This window comes from Coptis chinensis, chromosome 3, assembly GCF_015680905.1.
Source record: "Coptis chinensis isolate HL-2020 chromosome 3, ASM1568090v1, whole genome shotgun sequence".
NCBI lineage: Eukaryota > Viridiplantae > Streptophyta > Magnoliopsida > Ranunculales > Ranunculaceae > Coptis > Coptis chinensis.
The window spans coordinates 35,831,954-35,850,127 of record NC_141458.1 but is presented as its reverse complement, the minus strand read 5'-3'; the positions used below and the strand labels follow the sequence as shown (position 1 = coordinate 35,850,127).

Sequence of the window (18,174 nt, the reverse complement as noted above, 5' to 3'; positions counted from 1 at the left end):
GGCATTCTAACAAAAAGTTGGAGAAACACTACAACCCTCACAAAGGTCTCCATATGTACCAGCAGTGAAGTTATTTAGTTGCTAGAGAGTTTCAACAGGATTGTGGTTTCCAATGGTTGTGCAACATTATAACTAGGCGTAAATGTGGAGCAGTTGTGTGTACTGTGTGGGCTAGAAAATTTAGTATGTTGGTCTCCTACTTTTCTTGCCGCTTACGAAGCCAAGATTTTCTCCTGGTTGGGCTGGACTGCTTGAGGACCAAGTAATGCCACTAATACTTGGGGAAGCTAAGGTGTTTTGTATATCACTCAAAACTGGGGCCGCTAAGTATTTTCTGCATTTCACTCCAAAAAGTTGTATTTCACCAGACATGGGGACCATTTTTTTCATAAATATAAAGCAGTACATCATTTTGGCTTCATTGCAAATTCAGGAATAGGATAACCGAAAGAAAATAAGAAGCGAAAGAAATATATAAAGCAGACTGGCAAACGAGAACTAATCTAGCATTTTATCAGACGACAGTTAATCAAGCAAAACCACATTGCTTCAAGCATATACATCACTGTTGCGTAACAGCTTTCAACAGACATTACAGTTAAAACACAGACAACGCAAAGTCATGTGTACAGGGAGTTAGCAAACATAATACCACGCCGCAAGCTTTCGCTACCTGCAGCAAACTTGCTCTCCAAAACAAGCTCCCCCACAGCATGAGCAGCAGAGCGCAACTGAGAAAGACCAATAATAAGGTCTAATAAATAAGCAAAACCGATGAAAGACAAAAAGATTAAAGGGACGGCTAAATGCATCCAGTATATGGAAGGACAGGTCTTATTAAGAAAGATCCAAATGGTTTTGTTTCAGGAGATTAATTGCTCAGTATGAGACGTGCCAACTGAAAGGAGAAGAGACGAATACTACACAAGTAGATCAAAATCTAAAAATAACTAAATTACCTGATTTAAAAACTCATCAAACCTCCTAGCAAGTCGTATGAAACTACCTTCAAATATGTCAGTCATTTCTAATATCTCTGCAAAAGTTGCACTGTGGGAAATTAAAGAGAAATGGTTGAGAAAACTCTCAATAGCAGTAGAAATGGGCTAGCAATTTAGCATAGTCAAAAAACAAATAAGGACACATTCCGAAAGACAGTGACTAGCAAATATGAAGCAAACAACAAACCTTTGACCAACAATCGCATCCATCAAATAAGGTCTAACGGTAGATTCCACATATTTGTCCACATTCACCTCTAATTTGCACTCTCATTGTATCTGAAACATATTGAACCAATCAGATATGTCCGATTTAAGAGAATTTACCAAAACAAGAGTCATGAGGAGTTCTACAAATCCACACACCTCTGCTATTCTCCTCGCACAGTCTTGAAGTTGTTGGAGAGGTTTTGCAATTTAAGCTCGTAAATGTATTTGCTCATTTGATCTATCTCCAGGAATGAAGCAACTTGCTAGAGCTACAACTTGGTCAGGATCAAGATCGTTAAACATACCTAAAGAAACACTTGCCCAAATTAGCAAAGCAGATGAATACTTAATCCTGAAGAAAGAAGGAAATAGCAACAAAAGAAACTGTTGAGTCATAACTCATAAGCTCACCGTTGAACATCAGTTCCATAACAAGAAGTTCGTCTCCTGTGTCTATCAAGCATGCGGCACGACCCTTTAACTGGACAATACCATCAGCATCAATATGGCCAAGCTTCTTCAAAACCCTTGAACGATTTTTTAGTTCATCGCGGAATTTTTGAAGCTGCACAATGAATACAACAACTCTTTTTTTGTAGATAGAAGAAAAACTTTAATTATTATTGGAAGAGTAAAAGATCTCATCAGAAGAGTGAAATCACAAGAACAAAGCAGAAATCACATGGGTAAAGGATATATAAAATCAATGAACAAATCCTCAGGTGATACTGTGACAGTAATGCTTGACAAGCTAAAGCAGAAGTTTTTTCATACATGACTGACAGTTTTTTCCTTCATACATTTCACATGATGCTAAATTTATATCTAAAACAAAGAATCACATGTGACAAAGAGAGACCTCTATCTTTATCAGTTATTAACTGACAAACAAAGCAGCTGAACTAATATTATACTAAAAAAGGGGGATGGTTATATGAACTCCATCTATCTTATAGTGACCCCAAAGTTACTCCACCACCAAATACAATGAATTAGAAGCTGATTTTAGGTGGAGGTGTTCTCCACACAATAGAGATCTTTCTCACAAAAAATGAGTTCATTTGAAGATGTACAACCTCGTCAAAAATCGTTTAGAATGTTATGAGTTATCCAACGACCTAGATTTTTTTAATTTCATAAATTTTTTTGACAAGGTTAAACACATTCAATTGAGCTGATTTTTTTGTGAGGGTGTTCTCCACTATGTGATGTATATCTCTACAAAATATTAGCCCTCAATTACGCAATATAGATCTGTGGCTACTGGCTATAACGTCATCATGACACTGACACCCTTCTCCTTCGGCCTAAAAGATTCCCCCAGTGCAAAGGGATTCACTACAAGGAATCCTTCGAGGCAGCTAGCAATAGCTGGTATTGTAAGTACTGTATTATGGTAGGAGGATGTCTCGTTCACTGAAAGTTACTGCTACATGATATTTTAACAGGATTAAGTTGAACAAAGAAACTAAGATACAAAGTGCCTTTTTCTTTTCTTTCTTTGTATTTTCTGCTCCCTCTTCTTGTATTCATGTGTCTCTCTCTACCTCACCTTTTTTTCTCCTAATGAATAAGATACTGATTTACCCAAAAAAAAACCCATACCAATGCGCATGTTTTAGTTCTACTTCCAATTATTAAATACAGTTATTATCTTAAATGCCATGAATCATAATATACAAATTGAATCAGTACAGGGCAAAAAATGACAAACTTACAAGGACTTCATGAGCTGATACATAGGAATATTCAGAAAATAGAGGGAACATGTTGATGAACAAACAGAAATCAAATAACGGTGCGCATGTTTCAGTTCTACTTTGTACTGTTTAGGTAGAGATCTTATCTTAAATACTGTGAATAAAACTAAAGAAGTAGAAGATCATCAGTACAAGACAAACAAAGCATAAACATTAAAGGAATAATCAGTATTGTAAACTGGAATTTTTCAAACAAAATAACTACCTGAGAATCACGCATCTTTGATTTGAGCAGTTGAATTTCACGATTCACCTCTGCTTTTCTTTGGAAACATTTGATCTGTTCCGTACTACTTCCGTGTCTTGAGAGGACTGCAGATTGTACGATAAAAATAATCTTGTTAGCTAGCACAACGTAAAAGAAAATGCTTTCAATGGGACCATGCGGAGTAATCTACTAAGAAAGATACATACACCCATCTGATGCAGTAACCTAAATATATATACAAACATGTCACACACTTGTGCATCGTAGAAACATATATATTAGTGTGTATATACTGGTGAACAGTGAACACTGCTTGGTGCAAATAAGAGAGCTGCTAAGATTTTGAGAATGAGTGTCCTTTAGTGGGGCCTTGTAGCACCTTGCCACAATCGGTTACAAGTGATGTAAATATGTAACTGTCTTGCTTTGCAAACTTTGTTAAACATTATATTGAATTCGTAGTGATCACCAAAAGACTTTGAGATTGTAATGCTTATGTGCGGCAACAGGGTACATACATGTTTATATGTGACTGAAAATACAAACCGTATGTAGTGGATGAGCAAACAATTCCTTCTCAAGTTCCTCAATTTGATTAACCAGCTCAACAAGCTCTGGATCCTCAATGCCCATATCCTATCGAACAGGAACAAAAGCATCAAGAGATCAGATAAGACTAAATACAATATGAAATTCTCAAAATAACACCAAAATTCCTCCAATATATTCAACGTCTAAGCATCTGACATTTAACTATTTGAGAATTATGTGTGATTCTGTATTTAAGATCATACATGATTCTTTTGTTTGATGCAATGTTTACACAAAAGAGCATCGAGGTGCTAGGCCTTTTAGAGGCTTAAAGTGCTCCTCAGAGGCTTATTAAAGTGTAAGCCTCAATCACAACCTCAATGCCAAAAACATCTTAGTTTTTGTTTTTATTTCTGAAAAGTAACCATTTTCCATTTGAATAAGGTTGGTTGTCCTTTGAACAATTGCGGTAGCTTCGGAACAGAAACAGCAAAAAAAAACCAAAAAAACTAGGTTCTAAGGCTATTCAGTTACTCTGCCACTGAGGCAATGAGGCTATAGCCTCAAAGCATTTTTCTGCCAAAGGCACTTTCTAAACACTGGTTTGATGTATTAGAAGAACCCACAATTCTGCGAATTTGAGGTAACCAGATAGCATTAACAAGTTTTGCGAAAAAAAGTTTCCAGAAAAGCATTTTTATATGTCAAAACCTTACAGAAAAGCATTTCATATGTCATCTCTCGAATGATATAATATCGAAATGTAACAGACGAATACCTTTACTGGATTAAGCTTTGGAAACCGTTAGGAAATCCTGAGACCAGTTACTGTACCGCCAGCAGTATGCTTTGCCATGCTTCCACTGGTCTGAGGTCGGAAGGAACAGATACTCTACAATTGCTGAGAGCACAAATTAAAGGCAACTGAACAGGAACCTACAGTGAAAAAAATGATAAGAATGTACAATCAGTAGACGTAATTCAAAGATTCAAGCTAAGCATTCACTTTCGATATCCTATCCATAGGATTAATGAACTGACCCTTGATAAAATTGTTGCTTCACATGAGCGTCAACTCACCACGTGCATTTCACCCTTTTCACCAAGACGTGGTGGACAAGGTTTTGTGCGCGAACCATTCTCAGTTGAGCCAGGAGAGCAATGAAGCAGAGTATCCACTATATAGCCACTACCGCGTGAAGACAAGGCCGATGGCAAATTGCCCAGTGCTGTGGGGGACTTTTTCATGACATTCACTACCACTCCCCATCCCCAATCAGTTCCGCCGTCACGTATCTTAACCTACCACAGACAATTATTTTCTGACAGTCATCACATTACAATATAACATTGACATCAAGTATCAACTTGGAAATTGACAGTCCAAAAATCTTGAGATCTAAAGTCATGTAAGACGGACATTCTACAATCTACTCATGAATATAGTTACAAGCATTAGTTCTTGATAGCAAGCAACGTCGTGGCAATCAGAGATGATTAAAGAACCAGTTTTATCAATTAAGAGTAAAACAAACTATACTGAAGACTAACTGAGGACTGACTAAATGATGAAGGTGGACACATCATTCCATTTGTGACTTACCAACCTACCAGGAACAAGAAAAAAGATAATTCTTTCGGGTTCGGTTATCTCTGACAGCATCTTCTTCTCAAGTTGGGCTATATCAAGTCTTATCTTATGGTATTCAGCAACTTCCGCCTATAAATCCTAAAATAAATATGTAAATGAAAAGACGGATATATATGTAAATTATAAGCTCAAATACATGCAATCATGAAAACAAGTAAAGAGGTGGATCACCTCCCCTGACGCATCAAGCACAGAAGCTTCCTGCTCTAGCTTAGCAACCTTTTCCCCAATATCAGGTAAAGCCTACATATCCAAAACATGTAATCGTAATTATAATTCTTACTACTAGCAGCAAATACTTCTGAACTGGTAATATCAATAAGGTAATCCGAAATATACCTTCTCACACTGGAATTGGTGAAATAAATTCTTGATAACATGCTCAGCAGTAAATTGGCCTTTGGCACGACTCATCAAGTTCAAAATTGAGTAGTAGCTCAGTCTGAAGGTACTGACTAAAGGTGCAGGTTACCCAAAACCATATCCTTAAGTGTATTCATCTCCATCTGAATAAGAAAGAAAAAACCACAATTGGAAACTTTTAAAGAGGATCTTAAGGCTACAAAGAGAACTGTTCATTCTATCATGGATTTTTGGCATTTAGATCTGAAATGTGATGACACACCACCCAGAACTCAGCTCACTGAAGAGATAACTGATACAACCTTGAATTTTAAAACTAAGCTTGAACAAACAGAAAAGCACAAAGTGAGATGCTGATTGAAGGAAACAGCACCAAGTGAGATGGCTAGCCAAAAAATAGACTTGCTCGTTGATCATTATGATGCAAATACACTGCTCATCTTTGCCACGACGCCCAACTCTTCCGCTCGTCTATTCATAGCAAAAAAATGGTAGCAGTTGTCAAAATCTGGAAACCTAGAAAGGACAGGTACCATAATAAATTCGTAAAATCTTTCACGTACCTGGATATATTCACCGGATCCTATATAATGATGACTATCGCCATCCCATTTCTTAACAGAAGTAAAAACAACAGTTTTTGCAGGCATATTCAAACCCATTGCAAACTGTCAAATGTGAGAACGATGAAAAATGTTACAGGTGAAGTTAAATAACTAAAATAATGTGCCTTAAACGTGCAAACAGGGCATTTCCATAACTGAAACAATGTGCACTAAGGATGCTTTGTGGGTTCGGATAGATCCAGCAAACAACCATACTAAACCTATAGTTAGTTGATTTGGATCATTAAGGTAGATCTGACTCAAATTTAGGATTTTATCCCAAATGAGATTCAACTCGGGTTTGGAAAACCAGACAATTCTATCTAATGCACATTGAATGTGTAAAACTGTTATTGATGGATCTTTATGATCAATTACACTTTGGTTGGGCATGGGTCTAGGAGTCATGAAAGGAGTCTGGACACTTGAGTCCGATTCAGAGATATATGCTGAACCAATCCCAATTGAAAACACTAATGTAACGTTTAGGTACTACATGTAGACAAAGGATAGAGCCGCAGATGTTAAGTATGCATAGCATGTTCCATTATATCTTTAGCGGGAAAAGAAACAGAGATACAAATGAAACCCAAAAACAAAATGTGGCAATCTTACCGTTTCTGTAGCAAACAGGGCCTTTATGGGGCCCTCCTGGAAAAAAAACTCCACTAATTCTTTAATTGTTGGTAGGAGGCCAGAATGGTGAACTGCTATACCTAGTTGTAGAAGTGGCACCATTAACTCAATAGCAGGTAAGTTTCTATCCTCTTCATTTAAGCAAAGAATTGCATTTCGGAAAACCTGTTCTACAACTTCCTTTTCTTCGTCGGTATTAAATTCTAGCTTGGACATAGACATTGCGTGTTGCTCACATTTTCTTCTTCTGAAGCTGAAACTGATAACTGGTTGAAATTTGCACTCCATAATCATCTGTAATTACAACATATATGTACCATATATTTGTGAGAAGAAACTGGACTAGCCAATGACATAATTTTTTTTTTGAAATATTGGCCTAGTTGACAGGTAAAGATTACGTAGAATGTATATTTTGTCTCCAAAGAACGGGAAAGAAAAAGGCAGGCAACAAGCACCCAAGAGAAACTGCCACACATGAGAACCATGACTGGAAAAACCTTAATGGAGGAGATAACCAGTAAGTAATTCAACATACTCCAACAGAAAACAAATGTAAATTGTCAACTCCAACTTGATATTCTACAGACCATACCCTTAAAATTGAAGAAAATGTCCCCATTTCTTGTAAGGTTCAGTTTTTCTCTTGGTTTCTGTTACTGAGATACTGCATAAACAGGTAAAGTCCTGTGTAACTGGGAAAGAGGGGCATATGATATCGCTTATTATGCAATATTCTATACATGTTCCTTATATGCCCTATTGTGATTCGAACATGGTACAGTTACTCTTAACATGGTGCAGCTTTCTCGTCCCTTTCGCAGGGACTAATTGGTTCCTATCCATGTGATTTCCTTGCATAGCTAGGGTGGCTGTATGGCAAATTTACTACATCCAGTGGGTTAGTTTAACACTTTTTTTGTAAGGCTAAAAATGGACAGACAAGATCTGTACGGCAGGCAAGGCCTTTGTGTAATTTTGATTCTCTTTATATGATGAATGTGCGGATACTCGGATAGATGTTTCAGGAATTTTATGGAACTAGAGTAGTGCACTTACAAGTAGAATACTAGATATGTTACTAGAGATTCTCCCTCCCTATTTGGAGACGGCAGAAAATAATAAAAACTTTCGCGTGCTCCCCATTTAAATAAGCATGTAGCGCCGCAGTCACAGCCAGTCAGCCATCCCCTACCTCTGTGGAAAGGTGTCAACCTAGTTGGGATGTCTTAGGTCAAGTAAATGCTGCCTCCTTTCTTATATGGAACACAGTTCTCATGTTCAATAAAAAGTTATATTCTTTAAATTATACAACATTCAAACATTATGAAAGTAAATCTTCAGTTTGAAACATCTAAATTGTCAATAATACTATTAAGCTCCATATGTAACATGAGTTTACATAAAACGAAACACTCTTTTTAGTGATAGAAAGATTACCAAATTATTTTCCAGCTTAGTTGCTCGGAAAGGATCCTTGACATAAATCAGCTTTGTTACTCCTAAGTGCTTCAATGCAAACACTTGCTTAAGCACCTATCCACCATACATATTACAATCTCACCTCACCTCTTTCTAGTGTAGTATACTACAAAATAACATTCAGATCCTGCAATGACCTTTACTCCAACTTATGGGTTCCTATAGTTATTCTCCCGAAGTGCAAAAGTGAAGATGCCTGCACTCGAGAAACAAATCCTACCGAACCTGGAACCATTTGTTCAATCCCCAACTCTTACCTTCTTTGTAAGTTACGGGTTACAGGAGGTCAACTAAGACATTTGAAGTTCCTGCTATCCTACTGACCCAATCTAAGGAAATTTCAAGCTTTTAGTTTTCCACCTCGCATCTATCACAAGAAGCGAATACAGGGATGAATGCGCCCCCACATCCAAGTGTTTTTTTTTTTATATTAATGTCACAAGCCTGTGTAACACGATTTTGAAGACGTCGTCTCCTTGTAATCTAAGCCTTATGTTTATTATGAGCCTTGACTCGAGGAACTACGCTATGTCATGAAAGTTTCACATTCATGCAACAAAAATGTAACCAAGGTACTGAGTTACATAAAGAGGGTGTTTGGCAAAACATGAAAAAGTAGCCTTTTTACTAGATTAGGCCATCAAGTAGAAAAGTATGAAAAGATTAAATGTCTTTATTGCTACAAAATAAAAAGAAAAACAGAAGACAAAAATATTTGCTTTTTGCTTCTGGAAAATCGACTTCGGGCTAAAATTATCCGATACATCTCAACTTTTTTTCCTGTTTTTTTTGGTCGATAAAACAATATTGTATTAGAATATCAGTATGAGAGGTTCATACTACCCTTATAATAGTTACATCAAAGTTGCACTATAGCTTCCCAATCAATTACAATGGATTCAAAACTCAAATTCCTAACACTAGGAAGATGAGATACCCAACCCCAAATGATATATTTGCAATTACAAATAATACTATTTAAATCACAAAATTTATTGGGTAAAAATCCTTTGATTTCTTTCCAGCCAAATGGTCCACGTAATACCATGAGCAATGGTTTTACTTAGCAACATCCCCGTAGGGGATAAACCCACCGATGGCTTCTTAACGAACATACTTCTCAACCCAAGAGAAGTATTGAGCAGAATGTGGAGAGTGGAGGGAAAGTATTCCCACACTTTCTTAGCCATGCTGCAATCCAAAAAAAGATGCTGGATACTCTCTTCTTCTTGAGCACACATCACACAGCGGTTCACCATAATTTGGGATCTCTTTCTCAGATTGTCCGTTGTTAATGTTCTTCCCCAGAGAAGAGCCCACACAAAGAAGCAAGAACTGGGTAAGAGAGTGCAGAGTTTATTCCCACTAGATAGATTTTTTTTTTGATGTTTAATAACCTTTCCCAATTGTAATCTCTTTCACCAACCATAATCTCCAAGAATCCATAATCTCCAAGGTTGGGTCTACTCAAAATGGCGCATCGGCGAGAGTTCGGGCTAGGTTCCCTTCGGGGAATGTAAGCCTTCGGGCTAGGGTCCTTCAATGTAACCGGTGTGGGTCTGCCTTAACTCTCTAAATATTTTTTTTTCAAAAAAAGACCTCTTCTTTTCCACTTCTTCTCCTAACCTTCTTTATATAAGGAATACCTCAGATTCTATCTGCCAAGAAAAAAAAAATTATCTAGGTCTTATATTGTTTTTTTTTTCTTTATTCCCTTTGATTTTCTCATTTTCTTTTTTCCACTGTTTTGTGTGATGATTCGGCTTCACTTCTTTACCATGTAATGTCGTCCATATAAAACTATGTTATATGGACACGGCATACCTTAAAAATAATCCGTGTCGGATACGTATCCACGTGTGTCGGACACGACATGGACACATATTGTATGTGCTATACCTCAGTTTTTGATATTTCTCCGTATCAGACACTTTGCATCCATGTCGGATACGGACGCACATGTCCGTATCAATGTAACTTAGATATACAATGAAGGTAAACAATTTTAGAACAGGGGTGATGTGTTAACATGGTGGTTATTCTGTGATTTTATAAAAGAAAATGGGGCCTAATTTGTTCCAATTACAAATTATACACAACGATATGAAAGTTTTACGCCTCTTAGCCATTAATATGGTTGACTAAATTTGGTTGAATCTATATGATATTGATGACTTAGGTGTCTTGGATGAAGAACCTTCAGCGCAACGAGAGTGATTGAGGTTGTATATATCTAATCACAGGAACCTTCATCTTTCTTACTTTTAATGATTTGTGTTTTCCAAACTAACTTCTTAAGACTTAACTTTCAAGAAACCATGTTGTCAAAATGAATTTTTGCTCTTTCACTTCTGTTTTACGTAGAAGCCGGTTGGAGTTTGGCTGGCAAACACCATCAAAGTATAAGATAAGACAGGATCGAGTCAAAACGCAAGGGCCACAGGTAATATGTGGTTAAGTCCCATTATGTTTACATAACAATTAACCTTTTTTTTTCTTTTCCATTTCTTTTAACTAGTAGACGAGAGGGTAAGTTGTTAGAAAAAGTCAAACAGGTAAATACAATAGCTTCAATTTCCTCCATATTCCCCAAAAAAACTGATAATAGTATTAAGAAGGTATTTCAGTCTAATACATCACGGACTCACAATTTCCATTCAAATACAAATAGATCTTAGTTACATTGACACGGATATGTGTGTTTGTATCCGACACGTACACGTTGATATGTATCTGACACGTACACGTTGGATATTATTTTTAAGACACGGTGTGTCCATTCAAATACAAATAAATTACTACAAAAATGACTTGCAACCAAAATTTATTCAGATATATACCATCAAGTATCTGTAAATAAATAACGAAGTTGTACATTATAACTCCATATGTCTGACAACATGGCCCAGTTGTCAAGCGAACTATTAAAGAACATATTATTAATTCGTGTTAACGTAAAACCTATATGTTCACAAAATATGTAGACAATATTTATACATTTTAAACCGGTCTCAGAGACAAAATATATGCAGATTATATGAAAATTGAGGCAAAATGAAATACAGTTTGCAATTGAAAGTTGAAAATGGGAAGCAAGTGTATACCTTCACAATCTTATATATGTAAGATCCCCCCTGAGCAGTACCAGATTTCGCAATCCTTCCACTTGATCTGCCATTTCCATTCCTACGATCATTTTCCAGCTTTTTCTTTATAAAAGTATCTTGTAGCTTCACAAAATTGTCCTCCCTGAACAGCTCATTCTCATCCACAACAAGATACAATCCTCCCATGCAGCATCGTAGGTAATGAAGTTAGAACATTGGACGACAACTTATGTTACTGCCTTGAGAACACTTGGAGTAATCAACTCGTTGTTTCCAAGACTTCCCTCATTTAGAAAATGAAGTAGCTCATCCAAGTTAGTTTTGGGTTTGTATTCTGCTGCTTCTCAAAACTGACGTATTTCTTTGATTGAGTGGTTTTAAGGAAGGAATAAAAGGAGCAGCATGACAATTTTATTCAGGGGTGCCCAATAAGGATCATGTCCCCCTTCTTAATTCATAATCATCCACCTTGTCACATTCACCGAATCTAAAACAACATACACATCTTCCCACCATTTCCTTGACAAGCATATATAGCTTCTCTAACTCTAACTCGATTATTGACTCAATAAAAACCCAAACTCCAAACTCCAAAACTAACTCAGTTCATTGATTGGAATTCAAAGAGTTGTTCAAATCGATCGCTTATCTTCTTCTCAGCTAGGGCTGGTCACCGCATTTTAAAACTCGAGCTAGTTATCTCAAATAATTAACGAGTTAACGCTTATCTGAGATAATTATTTATGTTAGTAGAAATGTCTAATTTACACCAAGTTAATACTTGGCTGTTAATGAAAAGGGGAAAGTTTTGTTGGTTGTTAATGGTGCTCTTCGTGTGAATGAAAATGTCTAAGTATCTACTATCTATATACTAAAGCAGAGACCTCTCATGGAGGATTTTCTCTCTCCTATGTGGCACTCTAATATGAGAGTTAGTTTTTTCTCTCACCCATATTTACTTTACTATTTTTTTAGACCGCTCAACTTAACGGAACTGTTTTTATATAATTTTTTCATTTTATTATTATGTATAAAATTTTTTACTTCCAAACTATATTGAAACTCATACAGTAAATTAAATAAATTAATTAATCAAAGTTTCTAGTGCCAATAATTTGTTATGGCTATTAAACAAAGTTACAAACATAGAGTGCTGAGCAAAATCTATTAAAAAAAAATAAAAACTTGCGTTGTTAGTCATCAGTGTGGAGAAGACTGACACGAAAGAGCTCCACTGGCATTTCCTTATAACACTTGCTTCTAACCCCCAATAACTGCAACATTTAGACCCACTAAAAAAAGCAATTAAGTATACCTCTCTCTAAAGAAAGCAATTAATTATACCTCTCTGCTTCTACTTATACTTGTAAACGACATATTAAAATGAGATTTTAATATATGCATGAGAAGCCACAATTGGTTTTAATCTAAAGGTTCAATCTAAGTTTGTTTTTTCCTTATTCCAAAAAATTACAAAAGAGAACCAACCTTAGAATACTCATTTTTTAGTATTTAACCTCAGAATACTCATATCGTCAAATAAAATTAAGCACAAAACAAAATGTTGTTGAAATATTACATGTAGCTAGTAGAGCTTATGCATCAAAATCGATTAAACAAAGATATATAAAGAAAGCCGGATAAAGAAAGCAATTAATTATACCTCTTTTTTGCTTCCGCTTATACTTGAACCCGACATTAAAATGATATTTTCACAAATGAGAAGCCGCAACCGGTTTTAATCTAGGTCAGATAATCAAAGCATTCATTTTTTCCTTATTTAAAAAAAATAAAAAAGATAACTATTGTGTATGTCTCAAGTGTTCAAAGCTAGCATATGAGAAGAATAAAGACAGAGATATTCAATATCATCAAAAGATGGTTATATAGAATGGACGTGAACAAAGGATTTTTCGAGGGTTTTTCCCATGGAGAAGTTTTGGGGGTTTCCATCTCATTAAGGCTATCCCCATTATCATTCCCAAGCAAGGCCACCCCCTGGGTCCAACTCGAGGTGCTGAAACATCTCTTTCATCATAGTGTGACATGATAATTGTGCCTAAAGAACATACCATAAACAACTTGAAGAGTGCAACCTACAACCTCAAAAAAATTGTATTTTACTTGACTACGATAATGCTATAAACGACCATTTGCTCGTACATAAATTTCTTCCAACTTACCATAAATCCAACTTCTAGTAGGGACTGTGTGAAACAGGTACTAAACTAAGATATGCTATAATTGTAAAGTGATCATGGTGAAATTTTGATGTCAAAGTACATTGTTCTGTAAGATGAGTTTGTGCTATCAATAGCTTTATAATCATCAATTGATAAATGCTATAATCGTAGTTGCCATTTAAATTGTTTGTTAAGCAAGTTATTAATTGGATAGAATAAGCTCAAACGCTTGTAAGTGGCATTCTAAAACTTCAAAATTGCCGAAGTGTCAACCGATAACATTCGGAAAAAAATCACCAACTTGTAATCAAGCAAAATGATGAATTGTTGCAACCCTCTACCAAAATACATGTCCAAAAACTACGTAGGAATGCATTTTGATTAGACGAAAAGTGGCTAACACCATTTCAAATGCATAACTATATTTGTCAAGATATTAAGACATTTTCCGTATGTATTAAGGCCATTGTGTGCTTTGAGGTATGTAATAGCCACTTCTATTGATCCTTCTGCAATGTTTCTACAAAAATTGTCATAAAAAAATAATATCAAATTCACATCCTTGCCACTATAGGCCATGAATAACAATACATCTGTATTCGGTAAAACTTAATGGATTCCATACATACTATGCTACTAAAATATTTGAGTTAACAATTACAATTACAATTCTCATTAGCGCTGCCCTAATAGTGCATCACTCATATGTACCATCAGTTGCTTTATTATCTCTACAATCAACGTGAGTATATATTCTCAATCATTTAGGTGTGCTTGCCATTATTGTTTCAAGCCTACACGATTGCACTGCCTCTATGTATACCCTTTAAACCTCCTGCATCAAAAAAGAAATACTATGAATAAGTTCTTCATCTATAAACCAATACATAGTTCAAATAACATAGCTTCCTCTGAAGCTCCACTCCCTCAGACAAAAGAAAAGTAAGGGGAAAAAAGTACTTTGTAGATGATGATGATGTTGTTATCTCTACATTGCACCCTATGTCAATATAGAACACCAGTAGTCTGAGAAGGCCAACAGAGGCAGTCAAACCCCACAAAGCCTCCATGTATAAGTGTTTTTACCCCTATGGTATCCCCGCCAATATCACCCGATGCATTCTACGATCTCTTGAATCAAGAAATGGGATAGGAAGCTTTTCATTAGCTTTTCAAAAAATTCTCTTCAATTCAGTGGCAGACTTGGATGAAAGGAAAGATAGGAGATTAGAGCACATTGCATTACCTTCAAAATTGTGAGAGAGAAGATTGATTTCTTGAAACAATTACAAAGACGGTGGATTTGATAAGCAAAAAAAACTTGGGGGAGAATTGTATAGAATCTTAGTGGAAATTATGGAGCATATCCTAATAGCTGGAATCATAGCCACTCAGTGAGAACTTTTCCTGGCTTTTGAAATTGTTTACGAAGTACACTGAATCGACCTCTTTATTGATCCAACCTTTGTTGCATACTTGGTTCTTGTGTACAAATGAGGGCCAGTTGATCAATCATAATTTGGTTCAGATAGGTGGGATTAGAAATGAAATTATATAGTTGAACCAAAAACAATTACTGATAATTACAACTGGTACACATACAACTGAGTTTGATACTTTACCTCCTTTTTTTGCTCCTCCGGTAGTCTCTGGAGTGTGAGATCTTAAGAACCCAAGATTAGTCTACAACCAAGAGTATGTATAAATGAATGAGAAAACATATGTTAATGGTGATATTTCTACCTACATATAAGTTAAAACTGAGATATCGATCACTCATCAATTTCCACATGTGTATGGTACCATTACTTTCATTCTGCAACCACAAAATTCCACATCTAAGTATTTAATACAGAAGGCCGGACAGAGAAGAAAACGCATTAATGATCCTACTGCTAACATCATTTTATGCATCAAGAATGGGCATACAGAGTAATCAGTACCAATTAATCATAAGCCGTATGCAATCGAGAAATACTTATATTCTCTTCCAAATAACCTGAAAAGCCAAAAAATATCTCTTACATTCCTTTTCTTTTTTTGTTTAGCAGTCATTAGTGATTTCAAAAAAAATTGCACATAACTCAACTGACATCATGTTGTACTGTGTAGCAATAAACCAAACAGAAGAGATATATCATTAAGGAACAAACCTTTTTATATGCATAGATGGCACAGACCCTACCTACCTTAACTTGTTATAGATAAGGGTCTAAGAACTTACAAACATCGAATCAGTGAGGACTCAAGTGATCGATGTTGTTCGTGAATCAACTTCGTATTAATTTTTCATGACTTCTCCTAATTACAACCTATGCCTTATACTATTCTTATATAGCTGCTACACTTTATTGTTTCGTTTTTTTTTTTGTCCAAACTTATTAAATAATTTGATGTAGTATGGAAACCAATTCAATCCTAGCCTATACATATAGCATACAAAAGAACTAAAAAAAATATCTACATCTTATACATTACCTAGGGAAATATCTTAACATCCTTTGGGCACCGTTCCTGATAGACATCTAGTCGGAATGTTCAAAACAATGCAAGCATTGATTACCAAAATAATCCATGTTATGGAGTACACAACCTTTGATTAATCTCGACCTAATGCAAAAGTTATATATGGTCCTAATAGGAATGTAAAGATGGCAATGCACAAAGTGTTTTTGAGTTGTGAAGATATTTCCTGAGAAATATACGAAATATATAGGCAGACTTAAAGACATGTTATCAAAACCAAATTACTAATATTTCATAAAGAAAAAACAATGGGCATGACATGGCCGGTAGTACCAAAAACAAATATTAAGAAAATTTGTAGGCCAAAATAAAGTAAAAATGAGATTTTATGCATGAATTAATGTTATCTAGTGTTGGAAATGATGCATGCTAGAGACATAGATGATTGAACATCACCCTTTCCCAGTGAACTTATATGTATTTTATGAACTTATATGTATTTTACTGTCTAAGAGAGCCATTTGCAAAACTTTAAGAGGTCATAGATGATCCTAACAACATGTTCATATACCTGTAATAAGCTGAGCAGAGCCCTAAGGTCTTCACAATCTAAGAGACTACATGTTCATAGATGTCCCTTCTTCCTCCACTAATTCCCATTTCTATTATTCAAAATGGTGTACAATATGTCCACTGCAGAAATTCAAGCACAAACCATAATTTCTAAGTATCAAGAAATAATAGGACAACTTATAGATAATATGTTAGTTTATACTGCCTATCCTCAAGAACTCGCCGCAATTATCATAACTAAAATAGAAAGAATATTATGAGCTTCTAAATTTTTAAGGGATCATATGCACACCAATTCCAAATAGTTATGCAAAACGTATGCAGTTCACCAAAAATGTGTGAGTTTTAAAACAAAAAATTGGATATACAAAGAACAGGGAGACAATTACAGTTAATAATTGTGTTGTGGGTAAAATTCAGCAAGTATTTCTAGATGGACAAACAACTGAATTCATAGATTGTCAAAGTGCCTCTCATCAAACCAACCGAGCATTAGAAAAGGCAGCATGATTGTCATATATATATGACAAACATTTGATTGCCATTATAATAAAGCACATGTAAGCAGATAAATAAAAATATGCAAAAGCATATAAACAAAAATATGCATTGCAGCACTAAAATCATACACAATAGAAAACATGCATTGCCACCATGAGCACTAATCAAAGCAGAAAAATGCAGAGTAAATTGACATCAAAACGATGTTGATATATAAGAAAAAGGATCCCAATTTTTAGAAAGTATTTCTAGTGACACTATGGGTTTATGGAGTGGTATAACTTTAATTTCTCGTTATCTCATGAAGAAAAGAAGAATGAATCTGCGTGTAGATTTCTTGGGAAATCTTATATGAAATTCATGTGTGGACTTCCCATATAGTATGTTATTCTTGACTGCCGGATATGACTTGAAGAAACTAAGACACTACAACCAAACAAAGGCAACACATGGTATATTGACATCAAAACAATTTTGATATATTAGAAAAAGGATCCCAATTTTTTGTCCTAATCAATACACACAAAATAATATCATGAGAAGTGAAAAAGAAAAATCAAAATCAAAATCAAACTACACATCTACGCCTTCATTTGAATGGAGATTCCAAACTTTAACTTGTAGAATATGAAGCCTTAAATAAGAAGAAAAAAAATGAACATAAAATTTTTACCATATTAATAACATTGAAAGAGGAGCTGAGATTGATTTTAGATATAACTCCATCAGAAAGAGATGACTCGAATGAGATTACAAATATTCAGAGATTCGGGGAGAGACAATTAGGGAGAAGTCTTTCGGTATTTATAGCGTTAATTGAAAGAGAAGTCTACGTGCCTGAATTATTGTCCTTTTGTCTAGCCTACATAGAAAAATAAAATAAAAATCACGTCTACT

At 35.4% G+C, this 18,174-nt stretch overlaps 1 long non-coding RNA gene and 1 pseudogene across 2 annotated transcripts in view; both read right to left on the bottom strand.

The window, feature by feature from the left end:
• Positions 1-489: 489 nt before the first annotated feature.
• LOC147509379 (DExH-box ATP-dependent RNA helicase DExH10-like) overlaps positions 490-18,174 on the bottom strand; it is a 60,749-nt pseudogene continuing 43,064 nt past the window's right edge. The window contains exons 2-17 of the transcript XR_015218481.1: positions 11,552-12,411; positions 6,945-7,259; positions 6,288-6,392; positions 6,127-6,195; positions 5,701-5,867; positions 5,533-5,604; positions 5,314-5,430; positions 4,791-5,012; positions 4,489-4,646; positions 3,722-3,815; positions 3,177-3,283; positions 1,623-1,776; positions 1,368-1,516; positions 1,189-1,280; positions 960-1,050; positions 490-731 (exon numbers count right to left, since the gene is read on the bottom strand). The product of XR_015218481.1 is annotated as a DExH-box ATP-dependent RNA helicase DExH10-like (transcript). The remainder of the gene's footprint in view (positions 732-959; positions 1,051-1,188; positions 1,281-1,367; positions 1,517-1,622; positions 1,777-3,176; positions 3,284-3,721; positions 3,816-4,488; positions 4,647-4,790; positions 5,013-5,313; positions 5,431-5,532; positions 5,605-5,700; positions 5,868-6,126; positions 6,196-6,287; positions 6,393-6,944; positions 7,260-11,551; positions 12,412-18,174) is intronic.
• On the bottom strand, positions 14,327-16,881 carry LOC147509380 (uncharacterized). The gene is made up of 3 exons (XR_015216546.1): positions 16,775-16,881; positions 15,360-15,736; positions 14,327-14,572 (listed from the first exon to the last, which is right to left on the bottom strand). It is a non-coding gene; the product is annotated as an uncharacterized LOC147509380 (long non-coding RNA).